General features: G+C 44.8%; 1 protein-coding gene across 4 annotated transcripts in view; it reads right to left on the bottom strand.

Annotated features, from left to right (window-relative positions):
- The window catches only part of lingo1a (leucine rich repeat and Ig domain containing 1a), a 153,980-nt gene that overhangs the window by 67,962 nt on the left and 61,913 nt on the right, over positions 1–24,105 (bottom strand). For 2 of the 4 annotated variants that reach the window (XM_061822039.1, XM_061822038.1), the window contains exons 1-2: positions 13,203–13,962; positions 9,638–9,793 (exon numbers count right to left, since the gene is read on the bottom strand). The gene's annotated coding sequence lies outside the window, so the exon portion shown is untranslated. Of the gene's footprint in view, positions 1–9,637; positions 9,794–13,202; positions 13,963–24,105 lie in introns of those variants that run through there. The other 2 variants (XM_061822040.1, XM_061822041.1) reach the window with 2 other exon arrangements.

Below are 24,105 nucleotides of genomic sequence, written 5' to 3'. Positions count from 1 at the left end.
ACGACCAAGTAACGCCACAGTTACGACTGACTAACGATAGCCAAACGCGTGCAACGCCCGGCGAACGTTAGTAAAGCCTTCCACGAACGTTCGTGAGAACTTTTGCGCATGTTCAAAACTTTTTTTCCCGGACCGGCGTTCTCCGCCGATTCCCAGCGATCATTGACGTTCACTAGCGTTCAAACAACGCTCTTCTGGCGCTATCCCGGCGACGACCAACATTTCCTCAAACGCTACAGAACCCTGACCAGAACGTCATGGTGTGACGGGGCCATTAAGGAAACGCCGTTCAGGTTTAATACGCTTGTTCTGTCGCATTGCAATGCATTATCCCCTAGATCTAACCCACTTGGCTTTTTAATGTTTTCTGGCACCCTCCCCACCATGTTTTTTTTTTTTTGCAAGCCATCTCTTGATTACCAGTGGCATCAATTGGATGGTCGAACCAGGCCCGAAACCACGATGACTAAGCTCCTCGCGGGCTCGGCTGACAAAGGACGTTGACCTTCGTGTTCCCGAGGCTTTGCAATCACTTTAAAAGCTAGCTTTATAGACGAGAAATAAAAAGATTAAACCTTCACGAGGGGAAGTTTCCACTCGTACATGCGTGCACAAAAGAAAAAAAAAGAAAAAAATCTGTTGCCAAACTAAATCCTACAAGCGGCCTGCGCCCAAAACTCTTTGACAGCTCCACTCGAGCTCAGCCAACTCGAATCCTCTGATTCTTACCTTCTCGCCGCGACTCCAGCAACCCATTGTGAGCGCTCGATCATTCAGGGAACGCAATCTTGTCCTCCATTTTTTTTTTTTTTTTGGTTGCCATTTTGAACGAATATAATCCAGAGTAACTCAGGACTATGACGTATAAGACGAATGCGCGCCGAATATCCTTTTAAAGCGCTGTTGAAACGCTCGTCATAAACCCGGGAGATGAATTCAGTGAGACATTTTAATATCGGTCACAATAATGAGGCGCACACATCCACAAAACAAAGACAAATTGCTTGAATGTGGACACACAGCTGCCTACTTCGAGTTACAAATCAGCCACAAACACATTTTCCGCGGATATGTGGGTACCTGTTGCCATGTTAATCCTCCTTGTCCAAGGCAAAGAGTTCCTCCCGTTGCGTTCAGCGGTTGAGCGCAAGGATTAAGTTCAACGACCCGCACTATCACGTTCGGCGTAATAAGAACCGCGTTGCTATCGAACGGGAGTCTTTGATTTTGATACTTGACTTTGGTCCGACAATGAGTTGGGAGCGTGAACCAAGAGGCTGGAAATCTCACAAAACGCGATAGAACTGCGGCCCTGGCATTCTTTGGATGGCTGACCTTGGAGTCTTGTTTGGAGTTCTGCAGCACGGATTAGGAGAAATCTTCCGCAAACACACATTTTGCTCCGAGAGCTCGCCGCCTGTTTTTTTTTTTTTTTTTCCTCTCCCACAGCTTTATTACTGAAATGCAAAACAAGGCGAGTTCTGAAGCGTACAATCTTTGGCTATTGACAGCGCTGTGGAATAGGAAGGGCGCCGTTGGTGGGGGAGGGGGGCGTGGGGCTCTTATCATTTTTTTTTCTTTCTTTCTTTTCCTGCCAAAACTAGGTCAAGCTAAAAGTTCTATTTGAAGAAAAGACTTCCAAAAGTCAAGCTACACTCACGGCCAATGTGATCTACCCATAAATTAACGGGGTGCCTTTTTCACGCTTTTAAGTGTAATTTGCACAAACAATACTTATTACTATTCCAAAGCAACAGTTTACGGGGATTTTCCTTTATGAAGGGCAATTTCATTCAGGCATTTCATCCAGTTTCACCGGCCATTAGCGAAGGGTCATCGTCCGGGCGATGGCAATCCTGCTCCACTTATTTTAGAGGTCTATAACAGCGGTGGAGCAGCCTTGATCATTCTTACCTAAGCATCCGTGCTGCCATTAAAACTCCTGGCTGTACTTGTATAAACACGTTAAACAGGTCGCGCCACCTTAAAGTCGCCACAAAGAGAAAATAAACGTCTTCTGATCTTGGTCTAAAGGTTGAATCCAGAGGACCGGGTCAGGTCGCAGGGGAAGTAGATTCAGCAGGGATACCTAGACTTCCCTTTCCCCAGCCACTTCTTCCAGCTCTTCTGAAGGGATCCCGAGGCGTTCCCAAGCCAGCCGAGAGACAAAGTCTCTCCAGTGTGTCCTTGATCGTCCCCGGGGTCTCTTTCCGGTGGGACATGCCCGGAACACCTCACCAGGGAGGCGTCCGGCAGGCATCCGCATCAGATGCCCCAGCCACCTCATCTGGCTCCTCTCAATGTGGAGGAGTAGCGGCTCGACACTGAGCCCCTCCCGGCTGACTGAGCTTCTCACCCGTTCTCTAATGGCCCCCTCACACCATGACTTTCTGGTCAGCGTTCTATAGCGTTTGAGGAAATGTTGGCAGTCGCCCATCGTCGCCGGGATAGCGCCAGAAGAGAGTTGTTTTAACCCTAGTGAAAAGTTTTGAACATGCACAAAAGTTCTCACCGAGATCAGCGTTCATCAACGTTTAATTTTAAACGCTGCAGAATGTTCAAGAACGTTCGTGGAAGGTTTTACTAATGTTCGCAGAGCGTTGCACGTGTTTGGCTATCGTTAGTCAGTCGTTACTGCGGCGTTACTTGGCCGTTACTTAATCGTTTGCTTTGCAGTGAACGACTCACTGGCGACCTGTCAACAACCACTGAACAATCCCCGAGCGCACACAGCGTGTAGCTAAAGTCAAACGGACGTCCTTTGGCGTCCATTGAACGTCATTCGAGCGTTTCCCGAACATCCATGCATATGGGAATATAAACCGATGCTTTGCATTCTTACTTGCAGCGCTAGTTGCTGAAGTCCGCAGCCCACCTTTTTTTCGTCTACGCGGCATGATGCTGACTGTTCAAACTCACGAGAACAACTGAAGAGAGGATGAAGTTTCCAATGTTTTCGTTCCCGTTCCACTATAAAATTGACACGCCAGCAAAACGCTATTCTGTCGTTATTCACCCGTTTAGTCACACGCTCAACACGTTCGTCTAACGTTGACAAATCGCTCGTCGCGCCAGTGACACATTAGCACACGCTAATGGTTCTTAGGGGTATCTTATTTGGTCGCTCTTACACGCTTCTCGTGCGTTAGACACACATTAAGTCATGCGTCAGACACACGTTAGTCACACGCCAGATGTGTCATCCGCGTTTGAGAACGCTGAAAAATAGAACGATTGAAATGTTCAGAGAACGTTGACCTGAACGTCATGGTGTGACGGAGCCTTAAGGGAGAGCCCGGACACCCTGCGGAGGAAACTCATTTCGGCCCCTTATGTCACACAAACGTAGCTAATTTTTCATTAAAAAAATATTTTAAAAATTCTTAACACAACAGGAATGAAATAAATTAGCGCCAAAGTACATGTTTTCTTTGTAATCCGAATGCCTCCGATGTCTGTTTCAAACCGAGGCTGTGTTGAAGCTGCTCCCGTGTGACGTCACGCCATGACAACCCCAGTAAACAATGGAACGGAACGCTTCACATGCACTAAAATACGGGCTTTGTCTTTAATAATTGTCACCACAGTCGACCGACTGAGACCTCGGTGGTGTTGCCGTCTCTGCTTTCTCCAATCTTATTATGATCTTGAGCTTCGTTTCCATGGTAATGGATTTTCTTTTGGCTACAGAAGCATTTCGAAAAGTGACAGCTTTCTTCTTCGGGGCGATAATGTCTAAAAACGAGGCCAAAAAATGCAAAGATACTCCTGGCCCACCAACACGGACAAGCATTAGCTAGACAAAATGGCGGACGACGAAACGTCTTGGGCGGAGACAGTCCTAACCCGAGGACTCCCTGTATTTTTAGTTTTTATACGAAGTAACCATACCACCCTCATTTCCGAGCCGCTTAACCTCACGAGGGTTGCGGGAATGCTGAAGCCAATCCCGGCGGTCATCGTAAATTTCGACTTGAACGGTGAAATCCGACTTAAGTCGAAATTCGCGTTGAGTCGCTACTGTAGGAACGGCTCTCAGTCGTAGACCGAGGACTCCCTGCACTTCATACCGGACGATAACTACTTTACGTCTCCAGACAGGAAGGCGGTCTTGCCCAGCTCTTTCCATTCGTAAGATAATGATAAATGATTGGTTAAAAGCGGAATAAATCATAACAGATCAAGCGTGGGAAGTCATGTAACGCTGATGCGGAGAAGATTGTAAAATGCTGAGTCACTAACATTTAAAATAGAGTTTTCTGCGTGCTGAAAATGAAGTCTGAGCTCAAAAGTCCGTAATGCAAGTCAAAGAAGTGAGCCGACACCAAAAAAACCTCCCCGCCTCCCCCGAAAAGGCACCATTTTGGGTCCGCGCTCGCTGTGATCTCGCAGCTCCACATTAGAACATTAGCGCACGGCGTGAAAAAGCTTTGCAAGATCGCGTAATCACTGAAGCGTACTACACGGAGCCGTAATGCTTTGATTGGCTTTTCCGCACACAAGCTGCTTGAACGGCTTATCAGAAAGCAATGGATATTATTTCGATGTATTGTACAGAAAATGAAAAAAAAAAAAAGAACGCCGCCATCCGTTGCCGCAGTTTTACAAGGACTTTGTGGTGATGGAATCGTACGTTTGAAAACCTGTTGCGGGCGACCGCGCACTCCTTTCACAGAGAAGCAGTTAATAGCACACCGTCAGCATTGAATGGAGGCTGTGCAGCGAGAGAAGACCAGGGCGAGAATAATCAGTGACCCGTCTACACCCTCAGCCGAGGCCCCCAAATGAACCCCCCTCCCCCATATTGTTACACTGCACCAGCTTCCTTCCACGTTTTAAAAATGGCCCATTTCGTAACGTGCGCTGACAACCTTTGATGTAACCCAAACACTGACATCACGGCAAACAAAACGCACCGCCTCCATCCCCAACGCTCGCCGAGGCGGAGGAGGCGGCACGCCGTCTCGAGTGATATTTATTAGCCGCTGCATATTTTCAGATAATAGCAACACGGAGGGAGTCACATTTGCATAAAGCAGGGGCTATAAATGGAAGTAGTGCTTCAGAACTTCCCCTTTGGGATCAATAAAATATCTATAGATCAGCGTTGATGCTTTTAGAGACAGTTGAGAAAATGTATTCAAGTCGGAATTATTCTTAGCTTATTCACCGCCAAGCCATTATAAATGTTTCCAATGTTGCCAGCTGTTTTTTTTTTTTGTGTGTCTGATCTTTCAAGATGTACAATGTGTGTATTGTGAATATTGTTTTATGTGACAATAAAAGAAATCAAACCTTCCCAAATAGGGAGTTGACTCTATTCTTTCACAAGAAAAAATAAAGCTTGATTCTAAGTTCATCTCGTTCTTTAGTCATCAACAGTAAAATAATGCGAACACCAAAAACATTGCAAGGCTACACTTGAACTTGTTTTACATGGTCTTTGTCTTTCACGAGATCTCGACAAATGCTTTGTACTACCTTCCGTGATACTCTGTTTATTTCATACATACTCATTATGCCTTATTAGACATTCTTTCCCTTATAAATGGCAGGGGCATGGCCTAGCCACTGCTTTGGGCGGTGCTTCCTTGGGCCAGTTTGCTCCTTATGCTTTACTGCATACTGCATACTCCGCTACTGTGACCTTCTGCATGTTTTTGGATCTTGCCTTCTGCCTAGTGTTTCTGTGCTTCCACCTGTTTTGGACTGCCTTTTTGTGTTCAACCTCCTTCTGGAATAAAACCACTTTTAACATCATGCCATTGCCTCGGAGTCCTGCATTTGGGTCCGCCCCGTGCTGCTGGCTTACGACGATAACAGATGGTAAAAATGAGACACACCACCTTTATCTTCCTCTCAAAAGCCAAGTTCAAACCAAAAGGGATGCAACCCCACCACCTACAGGGATCTGTTAGTCATTACAGTGGTTTTTACAAACTTAAATTTCACAGACAACCTGAGCGAGAATCTCGAAAAATGTACTTTTGCACATGTCAGTAGCAGGAAACACTTGGATACCGGTTGACAAAAACAAACGGGAATGGCTTGTAGGCAATGCATTCGTTGTTGATTACCTGAACAGCTATCCTAGTTACTTCAACAGACGGTAAAATGAATGTTTTCCACAAAGAAAATACTACATAAAAGCCCCCGATTAAAGACAATTACACAAACGTTGAATGTAACTGTGTTTTCAGAACAAAAAAAACTAGTTTTGCATGGCAATGTTTGAGACAACATATCCAAAAAGCTGTACTGTTTTCCTGCCCTCTGACTGTACCATGAGACGGTACAGAAAATATCCTAAAACAAAACAAAAAAAAAAAGGTCTCGTTCTTGTTCCCGTCTCATACGTCTTCACTCATGCGGAAGGCCGTCTGTCAGTTTTACTGCACGTCGACCTCCCCTCAACACAGCGCCGATGACTGATCGGCCAAAGTGTGGCTAAGGAACTACGGCAGGGGATGATAAAATCGTGAAAACACACATCCCGGACAGGAAATTGGCCATTTTGGAACCACCGACACAAAGGAGCCGAAGTGATGGCACTTCCTCACAATGCTCATCCCCCTGCAAAGCGAAAATGTCTCGGTCGCCCATAGGGAAATAGTTACAGTCCACTGGACATATTTCCTAGGAACACCAACCTAATAGGTGCATTTTTTTTTACTTTTTTTTTTGTTTTGTCCTTGCCATTCTCGCCTTTACAGAGTCAAAGACAAGCTGTGCTGGGAAAAAAAAAACAAAAAACGTTTGCATTCATTATGCAGCTGAAATAAGGTAAAGAACTGAGACGGTCCATTCAGAGGGGGTGTTATCAAACAAAGTAGGTTAATGAGGACTACTAAATCTCGGCAAAAACACGTTCCTGGGGTTTAATGAGTGAATGGAATATCAATGACAAGCTGCTTTGAGGTGACGAAGGCGCGGTTCACGTGACACAGTTAAAAAATTTAAGGAGGACAAAAAAATGCAGGAAGTGGATATCCATATATCGTAATGAGTCAACTTCCTGAAATTGTTTTAAATACGATATCTGCCAATGCGACTGCAGCGTGAAACGGAACTGGAAGATCGGCTAGACGCCCAACATGGAATGTGATTTAAATAAACAAACGGAGGATTGTAAAAATGAAAGAGTAGAAGGATATAACGGGATTTATCCTACTAAAAATGTATCTCCTTTGTGAACAAAACATTTTTCTTTTGTGTCAAATTTCAGGTCGAAAACCCTCGTTGTTCATTATCAAAGGTTGGGCTCAAAGATCTAGGTCAATAAAGTACCGTAATTCCCGACCTACAGAGCGCACCTGGTTATAAGACGCGGTACACAGAAAGAGTTTAATGCTAGCACGGCACTAGCGTTAAACTGTTTCTGTGTACCGTGGCTTATAATCAGGTGCGCTAACGCTAGCGCCGCATCACCGCAGGGTTGAAAGCGTGTGAAAAAAGTTGCGGATGGTAGGCCGGAAATTACAATCTATGATGGATTAACGTTCAAACAAGGGATTCCAGTAGGGTTGACTTGGTCAGCATCCAAGTTCGAGTCTTCTGACCAACCAATCCACATCAGAGGAAAAGCAAAGTGGAGTTAAAAACGGGCCGTAGTCCGCTGGCGAGTCTTGAATTTGCCCTTTGTATTTACATTGGTAGTTTGTGTTGGTTACCTCATGTGAGTCAAGATGCTAAAATTGATGCGAGACATGCTTCGATTTATCCCTCCCAAGTTTTTGTTACGGTTGCCAGTTTAACCTTTCCGGTGAAAGAAACAACATCCATCATTTGAATGAGCGAGGACACAAATTGAATCCAGGACATCGCTTGACTTTTAAAAAGCCAAACGCCGGAATTTCAAGTTCTCCAATGGTGCGGTGCAGCTGGTCTGAGCGCAAGGCAGGTGTGAGAAATGATTTAAGAGCTAATAAATAATGTATCTGTGTGTTGTCAGAGGTGTTAAATCCCTTTTGTGAGGATGAGGAGCACAGAGATTAGCAGACAGCTTTCCTTGGGACGATATGGGAAATTGATCACATTTAGTTGCTCAGACAAATTAAAAAGCATCTCGTGGTGTCAATGGCAGTCCCAAAATGCTTCCGCGTTTTGCAATTTGAAGCAAGAATTTAGATGTTCGGGTTCAATGACAGAACTGCCAAAGATTGAGTGGCGGTTTTGTCACAGGGCCAAAGTTTTGCATACGGGTCCATCCACACACAGGAAATTGTCTAAATTGCTTCACTCTATTCATTTCTTGCTTCACATTTTAATTATTGGATTCAGTACATTCTTTCATTGTATTCCAAAGTTATGATGCCAAAGCCAAAATATGAGGCAAGCTTTGGGTTTGCTACCACCGGAATGACGTGGGGGGGAAAAAAGTCCAGCGGTTAAATTATAAAATTAAAAGTTCTGCTAAATCTCTCATGTGGAGAAAAAGCAACTGCCTCCATTACACTTCCAGAAAATTACTGAACAAACACAAATACGAAATGACAACGCCCGCAAGAGGCCGCAGTCGGCCACAGCTCACCCTCACACTGAAGTGACTTTCCGACCCCGATTCAGGGAGACTACGGCAATTACACTCTGTTTTACCCTGCTTTATGTATTTATATAATATAGTGTGGTAGTTTGGTCTGGGGCCCCATTGCTCAGTGGTTAGAGAATCGGTTTGGTAAACCGGGGGTTGTGGGTTTGTATCTCACTGGGGTTGCGTCAGGAAGGGCATCCGGCGTGCCAAACAAATATGAGCGTTCATCTCAGATGTGACACTGTGGCGACCCCTAACGGGACAAGCCGAAAGAAACTTAGTGTGGTACTTTTGTCTATCTGAAATACATTGGAAAAATGGTGATGTTTTTTCAGGGCAGGAACCGATTAAAGCCATTTCAATTAATTTCAATGGGGAAAATGTATTTGATATACACAAATGAAGACTATTTTACTTTTATTGCACTTTCATTATTTGCTTAAATATGACCTTATACATTTAATCAACGGATAAAGTGTTGCCCCTTTGCTAATCAGACAAGGATGTGTTGTGGAGCCGCTGGTTGTCCTTGATCTTTGTACGCAGAAAACCGTCTGGCCCCATACTCCTCTCCCAGGCGTTGCCGTGGAGACGAACGACACCAGATTAAGGAGCGGAAAGTTACCATCCCGGCCCAGGACCAGACTGCGGGGGGGCAGCCACTTCTACCATGGACCCATACATAAAGAAACCTCGTGTTACTGGGCAGCTTTTTTCTTCTTCTTTGGCCATGCTGCCAGAAGACACACATCCCGTGTGCGACAGATACCTAGATAAGACCCGGACGTCTGTACTGCACATTCCTTTGTAATAAATCCATTTGCTGTGAAGTTTTTCTAATCATTGGTCATATCTTCCTCGACTCGTGAACACGCGTAGAGTCCAAACCCGCAAATCCCTACACAATCGATTGCCCACTACAAGAATGTGAAACTGGCATAGGCTACTGAATAGTTTTTGATTAAAAAAAAAAAAAAAAAAGTATTGTAGATTAACTATTGCACAAGCATAACAACAACAATCAATTTAGGGTTGAAGATGGCGAGACGGCTCAAACAGCAGCGGTACGTTCAGGCTGATTTGCCAAAGTGGATCGATGTTACTTACAGGAAGTAAGCGTCGGCGTGCTGGTTCAAATATCCCGCTGCAGCAGCTCGCTGTGCAGAGCAAGAAGAGGAGAGGCAGGCAATGTTGTGTGGATGGATCTCCTTAATCCGCATTCCCTCCCCGTGGTCTCACGGCCCCCTCCTATCGATCAGCAACCTGCAACAGAGACTTTTGTTACACGACAATACAAATCTGAAATATGCCGTTACCATGAAATACATTCATGGGGCCACGAACGTATAATGAACAGAAAAGGTCTACACACCCCTGTTCAAATGTCAGGATTATGTGACTTCCAAATGAGAACAGCCGAACTTTATTTGGGGTTAACCGGAGGAATTTGAAATGGCAGCAGGTGCGCGCTGCCGAGTTCCATTCACGCGGGCAAATCCTCACCTCGCACCGCCACTTTTGTCCCCGCGCCGCGGATCCTAACGAGCTGGGAGATTTATTTAAAAAACGCGGTGTCAAGCTGAAATTTTCAACACGTGCAGCGATATAAATCCGAGCCGCCACGCCCACAACCGCGCGCAATTTGCCGACCGCGGGCGGACGACTACGACGTCGAAGCGGTTATTCGCGCACGTCGTGATCCCGCACCGTTTGAATGCGCTTTGAAAATGCGCTCGTCGCTCACAAAGTTCACATCTCAACTTGTCGCCAGTAATAAGCACATGCTCCATTTCTCTCTCTGCGGGTGTGAGACTATCATTGCTTTGGAGATGTAAAAATATGTTGCTCGCTGTGGGGAGGGTTGGACACGGCCGCAGATGAATTATTTATTTATCACAAGGAAGATTTGATGAAAAAAAAAAAAAAAAAGATGCTTTTAGCATTATCCAGAATCACATCCTGGATAGATTTCTACATCAAGGACTGCTTGAATTAGAAGACCCCAAAGTTAGATGCTAACGCTAATAAATGATAAGTGGTGAAGTTTTGCTTCGCTTGGTTGACTCGCTAACATTTGCGCTTGAGTAATTTGTCGGCACTAATTGAGACACCTTGTTGTTCCTCAAAAAGTTGTTGCATTCATCAGCTGCCTCATTAGTGGCGCAACGATTACTTTCCGAGCATGATATGCGGTTACGGAGCTTTGCTAGCATCTGTGCGGAAGCTCAAATGTCCACAATGGCCTCGCTGCAAACACACTTTGCGTAGAAAACGACACCATTGTTGCGTTGTCTGTTGTCTTCCACCTTTTTCTCTAGTTTGAGCTACGTTGACGGATCCGTAAATCACACCTGGCTCTTATTTTCAGTTGCTACTGTGCTGGGATTGGGGAAGCCTTGTGTATTTTAGCGCTACATGAAGTACTCAAACAAGTGAACAACAAAAAAAAAAAAATGGCCTTGGTTCAGTTAGGAGCAATAAGGTATAAATACACTTTTTGATTATGACTGGTTTCACAGAATATCATTATGCTAGGAGCAAATAGAAATCCACCTATCTTTTAAATATGATTGCTTGAATAAAATACTGTCATCTTCTTCTTTTCCTTTCGGCTTGTCGCAATTAGGGGGCGCCACAGTGTGTCATCTTTTTCCCATCTAAGTCTATCTCGTGCATCTTCCTCTCTAACACCCATAATCTTCATGACCTCCCTCACCACATCCATCAACCTTTTCTTTGGTCTTCCTCTCGTTCTTTTGCCTGGCAGCTCCATCCTCAGACTCTCTCGCCCCTGGACCTGTCCAAACCATCGAAGTTTGCTCTCTCTAAACCTGTCTCCAAAACATCCAACTTTGGCTGTCCCTCTAATGAGCTCATTTCTAATCCTATCCAAGCTGCGCACTCCGAGCGAGGACCTCAACATCTTCATTTCTGCCACCTCCAGTTTTGCTTCCTGTTGTTTCTTCAGTGCCATCGTCTGTAATCTGTACATCATGGCCAGCCTCACCACTGTTCTATAAACTTTGCCCTTCATATCTCAGCGGAGACTCTTCTGTCACATAGAACACCAGACACCTCCCGCCAGCTGTTCCCACCTGCTTGGACCAGTTTCGTCACTTCCTTCCCTCACTCTCCATTGCTCTGTATTGTTGACCCCAAGTATTTGCAGTCGTCCACCCTCGCCATCTCTTCTCCCTGAAGCTTCACTCTTCCCCCTCCGCCCCTCACATTCACGCACATATATTTTGTTTTACTTCAGCTAATCTTCATTCCTCTCCTTTCCAGTGCGTACCTCCATCTTTCTAATTGTTCCTCCACTTGATCCCTGCTTTAACTGCATATCACAATATCATCTGCGAACATCATGTTCCAAGTAGATTCCAGTCTGACCTCATCTGTCAGCCTATCCATTACTAGCGCAAACAGGAAGGTGCTCAAGGTGGATCCCTGATGCAGTCCCACCTCCACCTTAAATTCTTCTGATACACCAACGCCACATCTCACCGCTGTTCTGCTGCCCTCATACATGTCCTGTACTATTCTAACATATTTCTCCGCCACACCGGACCTGCGCATGCAGTACCGCAGTTCCTTGAATGAAATACTGTATTTTACTGCATTTTAATCAAATACGGGTTGGAGTTTCTTGCTAAAATTGAATATGCTCGAAGACGGGAGGCTTTACATGTCCTTGTTAGCCCATAAAACACAGTTCTACTTGACGAGGAGTGAATGTACTCGACCAAGGATGTGTTGAACCACTAAAGGAAGATGTGTCAGGCCCACTGATGCTGAAACTGCATATACGTTGCTGCTGCTCGAATGAAACCTGGAAATCGCCTCCTTGTCAGCAGAATATAGAAACATGTAGAGCGGGTGATGAGGAAAATGGGCACGTTTGTTTCACCACTTGAAAAACGTCAGCTTAGCCCATGCGAACATTATTCCTGCCTTTCGGTCACACTGGCGGCGCCGCAGAGTATCGCGGTATTGCTGGGGGCTCCGACGCAGAACAGCGAGTTGCAGGAGTGGAGAATGAACAAACGCCGTGCTGACATTTTAAAGATGACAGAATAAACTCAATATGGGCGGAGCCTCTTGAACAGACATCGCCCATCGGGGTCAAAAGGATTTAGAATGGAACATCCAAAGTCAAACGAGAGACCGGCAGATAACACAGCAGTCTACATCCTACTAACAGGACAAGCCAATGGCCGCAGAACATCTCAATCCATATTTGTCACGGTCCTGCCGGTCCAGCCCCGGATGTGCAGGTCCCCGCACACCTGCACTGATTCTGCAATAATTAACCCTGGTATATATAGGACCCAGCGGATGGTCTGTCTTTGCCAGATCGTCGCCATCCATGCTTCGTTCCTTCACTTCCGCATTCCTGACTCCGAACTCTTGTGTACCGACCTCCGCCTGTTCCCTGACCAACCCCGTAAGCCTGTCGCTTCTGATCCTACCGCTCGCTCTGACTGACTGCCCGGCTTTCGACATCGGAACAAATAAAGACTTTCAACTGCCTTCCCGTCCACCGAGTCGTGCATTTGGTTCCGCCCTAGTGTTCTGGTTATGACAATATTCTCTGTTCATAAATAGTTGGTCAATGCCTCTCCCTAACCGACATCTCGATGAGATATGAAAACAATAAGAATGCTAAACATACCTTCAGAGTCTCTTCTGCTTAGTCATCCACTCGGTTACTGCCATTCACGTCCAACAATTATAAAACCTGACAAAAAATTTTCCGCCTTGAACGAGTCCGCTTATGACACATTCATTCCCAGTCGGTATTCTTATCATCAAGAAAAATCCTGCGACGTTGGTTAAAATCAGGCCGAGTGCGGTTTTCCGCCGTCACGCACGAGGACATTTGAGGTCTGTTTTTCCACACGATTTAGTTGCAACTGCAAATTTGGCATTTGGCTTCGGACATTCCACCGTACATGCACCGCACAGCAAAGGAATCCATAATGAACACATTGGGAAAAAAAAGATGAAAAATCAAAACTTGGAAAATGATGTAGATCCGAGCGTACCCTTGAGGGGAATGGAATTTCAAAGTGGCGAACGATACAATACGTGACAAATGCATGCCTAAGCAAATTGGGGCTCAACGGCATCAAAGCTCTCGAAGAAGAAAAACAACTTCCCGGTTTCTATCGTGAGCTTTCCATATCACCTCTGCGAGCTCGAGTCTTTGCAAGCGAGCGCTTGAGACTTTGATTTCCCCTCCTTCTCGCAGTGTCTGTGACAAGATTAGGCTATCTCTCCTTGTGCACATGGATGACTGACTCCGAGGGGCCGGTGGCATCGCTCCGGCGTCCCCCGTCCTCCGCGCTCCGTCCCGAGGCGGCAAACATTTCTATTTTCAACAGGATTAGCTCTCAGCGCCAGCCACCTGATAGGCGGCCGCATCGCCCGGGCGGCGCCGACGCCCCCCCCCCCGGCCCCCGCCGCGCCCCGAAGGGGCCTCGCTGAATAACAGGCGTCCTGGGGAGTTTAGTTGACAGTGGCGTGCACGTGCGGCATCGGCGGGTTAACGCGGATCAAGTCACCGCGCAGCATCCTCGGAAAAGCTGTGACTGCAACAGCTCCGTCGAGCGACCTCTAGCATTGTGCTCGCGCCGCTAATTCCTCGGCGAGCCAGAAGGCTAAATCAACAGAGACCCGGGCGATTGCGCGTATGAAGACCGAGCGGCCTCGACTCGGAGAGATAAGAAAGGACCGTGAGAAAAGATGAAGAATGGAATCAGCCTGACGGGATTTGTTACTACCATGTTTAGTAGTTTACTTTTTTTTTTTTTTTTAAATCGGAGATGCGCATCTACAATCCGAAGCGCCTTTGTCATTAGTTATATATCCTTGTTGTTGAAGTTGCATATTGTTGATTCACACGTCTAATGATTCAAAAGTCTGACCATCCAGAATTAATATTGCAGGTATTAAAATGTCAGACGTAATTAGATTTTCTGTGACGTAACTTTCACAACTCAGATAGAGCTATCTGAGTAGCTAATTGCTAACAAATAAAAATGATAAACAAAAACAATAATGATAACAATATAATGATAACATATGATATAATATTATATATATATATAATTAATTAATTTAATTCTAACCCTATATAACATGATAACAATAATAACAAATTAAAAAATGTTGCAATCAAATTTGCTTTTGTCTAGTCAAAACTGAATTTTAGAGGTCTGGATGCCTAGGATGAATGACGCCAAACGAGGTCACTTTTCGCGATCCGTGCGTATGGGTTTTGGCATTACAGATATCGAAAAATTCATTTGCAAAGATCCACTGCTGAATTACAGATATCGGCAACTCAATTGCGGGGGATTATAACTGCAGTTTAAGATATTGGAGCTACAAAGGCATTTTGACTGGGCATAATTCCATTTTCATTGTCCTTTCGCCTAGTTAAAACTGGATTGAAGATATCTGTAAAATGTAGAGGCGGCACGTGGATCAGCTGGTAAACTGTTGGCCTCACAGTTCTGAAGACCCGGGTTCGATCCCGGTGTGACGGTCTGAGCGCTCCCGGTGCTGAAAAGGCACACAGGCTCCGCCTGTGTGGAGTTTGCGTGTTGTCCCCGTGCCTGTGTGGGTTTTCTCCGGGCACTCCGGTTTCCTCCCAAATCCCAAAAACATGCAACATTAATTGGACACTGTAAATTGCCCCTAGGTGTGATCGTGAGTGCGAATGTTTGTCTCGACGTGCCGTGCGATTGGCTGGCAACCAGTTCAGGGTGTACCCCGCCTCCTGCCCGTCGACTGCTGGGATAGGCTCCACCACCCCCCGCGACCCGCGTGAGGATAAGTGGCAGAGAAAATGGATGGATGTAAAATGTAGATCACCGGAATGGAGTTGAATTCAAGATATCTTCAATTGGAATCATGACTGGCCAGAATCAAATTTGTAGATATCTCAAACTGATGTTACAGATATCTACAATTCTATTGCCGATATCTATAATTCACATTACAGAAACTATGTGCTACTGATGACATATCCATCTATAATGACATGTAAACGGCAAAAGTGAGAGCATTTGTCTTAGATGAAATGATGTGCCAAACATTGGAAATAACCAATCATGAATAAGTAGAATGTATTGTCGTTAAGGATACGTGAAATGTTTGTTTTTGATTGGGAAAAAATTGTTAAAGATATCCTCAACATATTTGCAGTCTCGCTGTTAGATGCTAAAGGACTTGCCGTACAAGTTTACTTCAAATTAGGCTATTTACATGTAAAACGCGCTTCTGTTTGTCAAAAATTCACGTTACGAAACGACTTCCGGAACGAATTAATTTCGTAAGTAGAGCTACCAATTTAGACGGAAAATTAACAATGGGTAATTCTAATATGAATAAATATGATACTTGTTAGTTACACAACGGTACTGGAATGAGTTTTTATGACACACAGACGGTTTCTTTGAGTCTCTCCATAAGTTGTTCACCTTGGATCAACCTGGTAATATCAAGAGCAAGTAGGATCGCGGATTCTGTCCTTAGAATGGTCTTCTAGAACCAATTTACCGACATAGGCGCTGACATCCAGGAGCTGCATTCCCTAAAAGAGTAAAAAAAGCCACTCATTTATCCCTCTTCACTCACATATCCTAAGTGGTAATATTTTCCAGCGAGCGCATTCTGCCGTCAAATCTATTGAGTGTATCTGATCACAAAAGAGCGAAGATCGCTGTCAAAAAAAAAAAAAACATTTTCAAAAGTGCAAGTGTCAAAGTACTTCAGTCGGCAAAAAAAAAAAAAAAAAAAGTGGGAGGCTTTTTCTTATCTGCGTTGAAGGAGAGACTTTCTGTCAGTGCTTTCTCCATTACACCAATATCCCCCCCCCCCTTATCTCGCTTCAGTAATCCTTAACCCGCGAGGCTTCAAACAAGAGATTTTGTTCTCTTCCGAAACATATAATAATAAGAAAGGGATCTCCCCCCCCCCCCCCACCCTCCTAGTTTGAAATGTCTCGTTTGACAATCCGATGTCATGTTTTTCCATTTTTTTCTTGTTGGAAGCGCAGATTCTCCGCCGATGCCGAGTTCCCGCGCGGAGGTTGGCGACACGGCTTGAAAAGCGATTTTTCCGTTCTCGTCTCTCAGCAATTAACATCTTCGCGATGCCTCCCAGCGAGCCACTTAACCTGCACCGCACTCCGGGGACTCTTCATTGACCTGGTTGCGACTTTGCTCCCAGCCTCATAGCCAAGGGGTCCTTTTTTTATGTTTGGGGGGGGGGGGGGGCGCGCTAGCATAATTACAATGGTAAACCTTACCTAAGCACGGAATAGAATTTTTAATTAACACAAAAATGAGCCAGAAAAACGCAAACATGATGACATTTCCGAGGGGTTAGCCATATATACTTTGCTTGTTTACAATGTGAGGTGGGGGGGGGGCATAAAAACATTGAGAGGGGGGGGCGTTCGTTGTAATTAAACCGCTTGTCTCCCGGGCCAACTGCGTGTATCGCTGACGGGCCCCTTTTGATAAACGACTTTAATGGATGACGAGGAAACGAGTAAACACGTATTAGCAGATTCATTAAGTCGTATTTAGAAATATGAATCTGTCTGCGTCTCAATGCCGAATGATGCATATTTAGACGTATTAAGAAACCAACTTTCAGTCGGAGCTGAGCGGTTGCCTTGCCGCATTTCCAGCAAGCGGGAGATGATCCAGATCATGGAAATCAAACGACGCTACGAAGGGCGCCCAGACGGGGATGTGACAAGGTGCGTCAACAGAGCAAATAAAGATATATTACGCACAAGTAGAGATGTCATGATGGAATCTTTTAAGAATCCATCAAGTACTCAAGTAATCGCACCGCCCTTCGGTACACACGCCTGACTTTGGTGCGGGGAGCGTGGGATCGATTCCCGCTCACTGATGCTGTCGATATCTGCCCAGCGACTGACTGGCGACCAGTTCAGGGTTCAGTTAGCCTTTCGCCCGAAGCTAGCTGGGATAGGCTCCGGCTCTCCCGTGACCCTTGTGAGGATAAGTGGCTTGGATAATGGATGGATGGACTTTCTTTAGTACTACTAATTTATGAAGGCTGGTCTTCAATCCGGAAACTGCATGTGTTGGTACTGACTGTACGGTATAAACTCTGTGCAGTCTTTGAGACAACAAAATATCGCTAATCGCTTAGCATTTGTGATTAGCATTAGCTATCTATTACCATAAAAAAAAGAAATGCTATATATTATTGAAGGCAGCACGCTGGGGCAGCTAGTAAAGCATTGGCCTCACCGTTTTAAGGTCCCAGGTTCAATCCCGGACCCGACTGTGTGGAGTTTGTATGTTCTCCCTGTGCCTGCGTGGGTTTTCTCCGGGTAGTCCGGTTTTCTCCCACATTCCAAAAACATGCAACAATAATTGGACGCGCTAAATTCCCCCTAGGTGTGATCGTGAGTGGTTGTTTGTCTCTATGTGCCCTGCGATTGGCTAGCAACCAGTTGAGGGTGTAACCTGTATCCTGCCCATTGACAGCTGCGATAGACTCCAGCACTCCCTGCGACCCTTGTGAGGATAAGCGGCAAAGCAAACGGATAGATCGATCGATAGATTATTGAGCTACATCGACCAGTGTTTTTTTTCCCCCAGTCCTACACACAATTGAAGCACTATCTTATTTACAAATAAATGAAAGCAGAAAACATAGTTCATGGAACAGACCATGGTAGAACTCACTGAATTGCTGAACTAAGATCATTTGGACCAGCAGTCTGCAACACCGGGTCCCCGGACCAGTTGACTCCCTCGTGGTGGCGGGCCAAGCTCAAAGAACGAATCATTTTCTGAAATGATTCAGTTCATTACATCAACTGAAAACATTCATTCTTTTGAATGAAATGTTCACGAATGAAAACAACACTAGACTGCATGTCGGTTGCTAAAAATAAGTCCGCAAGGTAGCATAAAAGAGTAAAAAAAAACAAATGAATCCAGAGAAATTCTTTTAAAAAAGGCCACCTGAGGAGCCAGAAGAACAGACCACGACAAAGAAAGCTTTTACATTATGCAGACCGGAAAACAACCGAGCAGGTATTTGACCGCTGATGCAAATTTGAGATCCGTGTAAAAGTTTCAGCGCGCAATAAAAGGGAACACAAATCAACTCTCCCCTCGAAAGGATGAACACGCGAAAGTAATTACGGGCCGCAGCAGCCTTTCATGGTTCGTGACTTCTTGCCCCCGTCGTAGCCTCCGCCGGGGCGTCTGCATTCATTTCCATAACTTAATATGAAAGTGCAACACAATCAAGGTAATTAGGGGGACCCGGCCAGTTTGGACGATGGACATCTTCTGGGCGACGGAGACGGAAGAGAGATACCACACTTGGCCGCCGTCGCATCCACCCTCCTCCTTAATTGGGAGGGCAGCAATTTAGCCGGGCCCAGATAAAAGAGGTGGCGAGGGATACGAGCGGGTCAAGTCCAACTTAATTAAAGGATAAGCAATTAATCAGGGAAAAGGACTCGGGCAACATTGCAAAAATTTGGATTTTACATGGTAATTATTTCACTTGATTTTTTTGGGAGGGGGTGTCTATTTGAGGCAGTTGTATTCATTGTTTTGTTTTGTTTTTTTTTTTACACTATCAAAATCACATATGTATGAAGCAATCTCTATGCAACAGTTTTCCATTTGCAAAGAGGAGTATTTTTTTTTTTTAATGAGAAAATTTATGATCCCTGGACACAGCGCCAACACGGTTGTCACGACATAGAAATGGCATTGATTAGTTGATTTGATTGTATATATAATAGCCAACAATCGTTCAACGGATCTATGTCCCAAAAATGTGTCCTTTCGACTCTATGTCTCGAGGTCTTTTTAATCAGACGTTTCTGAGACGGATCTTTGGCGAGCTTTACTTTGAATCGTCCTCGTCACAAAAAGGTCAGAAAAATAACATTGCTTTTCTGCTGACTCCGCTGCGATCGCCGCTATCGGCAATAAATCAGGAGTCTCTCGAGTTCCCTTCGATTGTTCTTTTCAATTTCCCAGCCAGTCCATTATGGTGACTTAAAGGAACCGTCCGTTGAACAATGAAAAGCCTTAATCCCATAAATCACGTCATACGTACCGCACCTTGAAAATTTGAGGTTCATCCGATATCATTTAACGGTGTTTTTATCGGCAATTGCGAATTTTCATGGGCGGCGCCATTTTGGCGAGTCACATGACTTAAAAAGCAGGAAGTGACGTCTCACGTGCGCCTCCTCTGCGCAAACGCAATCACGGAGAGCGCCGATTTCTCGGATTTATACTCATCTGCTGAAGAAATAGCAGCATCGGTTGATCGGGAAGACGGAGGAACACGTCCATACGGATTTGAACCTCCGGCTGTAAATACTGGTGAATATTTGGACGGACTTTCGAACAGGAATGACGCGGAGTCTGACCTGCTGACCAACCGCAGGCGCAGAATGGTCAAATGCCGATTGTGTGGAACAATAATTATGGAAACTTTTGACAAAGGCCGCTCAAAAAATAAAAATATGAGTACCACCGAAGTTTTCAACAAGAATGGGGAGCTTTTGTGGAGATTGGGGGGTTCTGCTGCGTGTTGAATTTCCCAAATGGGGAGTATGACATAGCATTCGTACTGGACGTTGCCAATCAACATTTTGCCAACTTCGCATAAAGACAAGATAATCAAACGGATTAAAAAAAACGTGCTTTTGTCGGCAAGAACTGTTCACCATCGTACTTGTCGTGATGGCAAATCCAATTGAATTAAGGTCACGCTGAACGGATGGAAGTCACAACGCCTGCGTGACGTATGAAAGCACAAGAAGTCGCATTAATTAGTAAGAAGTACTTTTGTCATCATTGGTTAGCAAAATCATAATTTTATTTAAAAGAATTCAGTCTTATTGTACTCTAAAAGTGTTGGTCTTAAATAAATGCGCAAATACAGTGGTATCTTGGTTCTCGAACACAATCCATTCTAGAAGGGTGGTTGAAAACCAAAGCACATTTTTCCATTACTATGAATGCAAAATGAAATAATGCATTCCAAGCCTTTTTTTAAGCACATTTTTTTTAGCTTTTCCTGATAATAAACTGCATAGTCGATATATATGTATGGTTTAAATACATTACATAATTAAATAATTTAAGAAATATATTTATTTTTTTATTTAAAATGTATGCTTTAGCCTAGTAGATTATGCTATCTGTAACGTTTTTACTAACAAAAGTGCAGAATAACTTTAAACAAGCAATAATGGGGGGGCACCAAATTGTTTTTATTTGCACAGAAAGTATGTAACGTAAAAAAACAACTTGCAGCTAGAGGTAGTGTTAATGGAACAAAAGAAAAAAGCAATGCAAAACAGTTTCAGATGTCTTCGTGGGGGTGACTTGCCCCCTTTTTCCACAAAGAACTAATCTAATGTTTGTTTCTGCCATCTTTTAACCACTTTTCTCAAGTGGCTCATAACAACATCATTAAAATTTGGTGGTACTTGATGAGATTACACTACAAATCGGCTATGATTTCTTTGGCTACACACAGAATACGTCACATCCGCGCAAGTAGGTCATGTGGCTCGCCAAAATGGCGGCGCCCATGAAAGTTCGTAATTGCCGATAAAAACACCATTAAACGATATCGGATTAACCTCAAATTTTCAAGGTACAGTACAAATGACATGACCTATCGGACTAAGGCTTTTCATTGTTCAGCGGACTATTCCTATGGATGGATGGATGGATGGATAGATAGATAGATTAGATAGATAGATAGATAGATAGATAGATAGATAATAGATAGATAGATAGATAGGATAGATAGATAGATAGATAGATAGATAGATAGATAGATAGCTAGATAGATAGATAGATAGATAGATAGATAGATAGATAGATAGATAGATAGTCGGAGTCCATCACTTATCCTACCCTAAAATAACTTCAAGTAAGATTAAAATAATACATAAAGCATCACATCATCTTTAGACATGATTTTATGGTGATCCCAACCCACATTTATTATTTTCTTCAGCTATCCCTTGTGAAAGATTTGGAGTTGTTAACATACAACATGATATAATATTCACGCATTTGAAGTTAGAGGCGTTCAACAAATACAGACTAGAAAGGTAAACAATCCAAAAGAAGTGAAGTCTAGAGTGGCAGATGGTGTTAAATGTGAAAAGATTTTGCTACAAAACAAACTCTCAATTGAGACTCTGGGAAATAGAAGATGGGTCAAAATCCTTTGAACTCTCATTTCATTACCATAAAGAAGTACACTGAGTGGCATTTTCGAGTCTGGAGATTAACGACTGATGTAGAAATAAATGCGTGATGTCAAGAGACATCTACCTCTTGACTGGATGGGGCTCAGTTTTACAAGATAACACGATGCCGATGCACTCCGAGGCTTTTAATGCCGACTGGTTTCAATGCACTTCTGGAAACCTTTTAGTACGTTTAAGTAGACGGCGAACGGGCGCACTCAGAGACCGGTCGCCGGAACGCTTCCTCTATGGATAAGCAACCGATTCAGCGGCCGCGGCTGACGTCGGTTTGTTTAAAGTGCACGAGCAGCGTGCATCTCGTGCGAGATCACCGCAGGAAGGATTGCGGCTTTGGCCAGAAACCAGTGGCAGTCAGATGATCTTCTGATGGATTCTCAGTTTTTCCGGTGGTGCTTCAATCCGAAAGTGCGAGCTTCGTGAAAATAATGAAAGTAATCGATGGGGTCCATGCCTAGGTCTTCCACTCACAGGAGAGCCCCTCCCGAGGTTGGTTCCCTCCCCCATCTCAATGGAGTGTTCCTGGCGATGTACATCCGATAAACTCCCGGAGGGACTGTCAGGGTTTTGCGCCCGTATGGATTGACTGGAATGAAATGGTGGAGGAGCCAGGTTGATCTCTCTCAGGGAGATAATCACCGTTTGTCAGTCTGATTGACGTATCAAAAGAAGGCAGCCTATGCCATTGGGGGGTGTCGGGCCGGGGGTGACGTTTCAAAGGCTTTTCCAGCCTTACACCAGACCGGTTTCTGATATAAACAAGCAGGGATGTGTGCCGCTTTTAGCCCCAAAGGGGGCACAAGAGATCCTACAAAGAGAGGATAAAGCCAACTCAAGGTATAATACATCCCTATCGCAACCCACTGGAATCATCTGTTTTTCACTCTCTTTAGAAGGAAGCGGTCAGACAATGGCATCACGAGACGACGCTTCCACCGAATGCTGATTAACTAAGCGAAGGCGTGCGAATCTCAGCGCCGCGTCCGGAGGAATCGGAGCTGTCATCTGGAAAGCAAAAAAAAAAAAGTGTTTATCCTCAAGGCATCGCAAGTCTATGAAAGATGCTACAGTGAACACAGAGAGAGAGAGCGCGAGAGGCCGACTGTCACCCAAAATGAGAGAGTCCAGAGTTGAAAACCACTGAAATTGAAAAGTCTTCTTATTTAGTATGATGCTATCTCCGTTTCATTTTTACATCATGTTATGAAAAGATATGGACTCGGGCAGCATGGTGACTTTGTGGTGAGGCAAAACTAGAGGATTTGGGCGTCAGGCTTGCTCCCAACTCAAGTCGGGCATCCAAATGGGCTTGGGTGGGCAACCATTCTCCCCCCCCCCCCCCCCCCCCCCCGACGACCATTCCAGGGGGAATGAAGTGTTTCAACTTTCAGCTATCTTTCAACACATTCTCACATTTAATCAACGTGATCGGATTTCCCCGTCTGGAGATCAGATGATTTCTCATAAATCAACAAGGTCGGATTTCCCCGTCTGGACATCAGATGATTTCCCATGGAAAGGATCATCAGGAACTCAAAACCATGATTTGAAGCAAGGCAGGTACAGTTCTGAGGACCCTGCTTCAATCCCAGCCCTCCCTGCGTAGCGTTTGTACGTCCTCCCCGGTGCCTGCGTGGGTTTTCTCCGCACACCCTGGTTTCCTCTCACATCACCAAAACATGCAACATTAATTGGACACTAAATTGCCCAAAGGTGTGATTATGAGTGCAGTTGTTTGTCTACTACGTGCCCTGCGATTGGCTGGCGACCACTTCAGGGTGTTCCCCGCCTCCTGCCTTTTGACAGCTGGGATAGCCTCCGGCATTCCCGCGGCCCTCGTGAGGATAAGCGGCGAAGAAAAAGGATGGTCGGATGGATTTGAAGCAACGTTTGTGTTGTCAGCTTCACTCAAACATCCCATTATGTTTAAACCTCCGTGGGCGCTAGAGAACACCGCTACCATCTGACAATTTGATTATCCCGCTTTTATGTGGAAACCTTCCAAATGCACGGGTATCTCGCTCATTGCATGTGTGAAAGCGGGTCCGTGTGCTCGCTCACATTATCATAAAAAAAAAAGGAAGATGAATTACGGTTACATATGCCTACCTTGAAAATGAATGCGTTGACAAGAAAACGTTTTTTTTTTTTTTTCTTGAATGAGTCCTTAATAGCAAATATTTACAAGGCGTTATGAAAAATGTGTTGTACTCCGATTGCGTGTGAGGACAAACCTCTCTCTGTGCGATTCCAA

This window comes from Syngnathoides biaculeatus, chromosome 6 (genome assembly GCF_019802595.1).
Source record: "Syngnathoides biaculeatus isolate LvHL_M chromosome 6, ASM1980259v1, whole genome shotgun sequence".
Classification (NCBI taxonomy): Eukaryota; Metazoa; Chordata; class Actinopteri; order Syngnathiformes; family Syngnathidae; genus Syngnathoides; species Syngnathoides biaculeatus.
The sequence above is the reverse complement of the archived record's forward strand: the minus strand, read 5'-3'. Positions and strand labels throughout refer to the sequence as shown.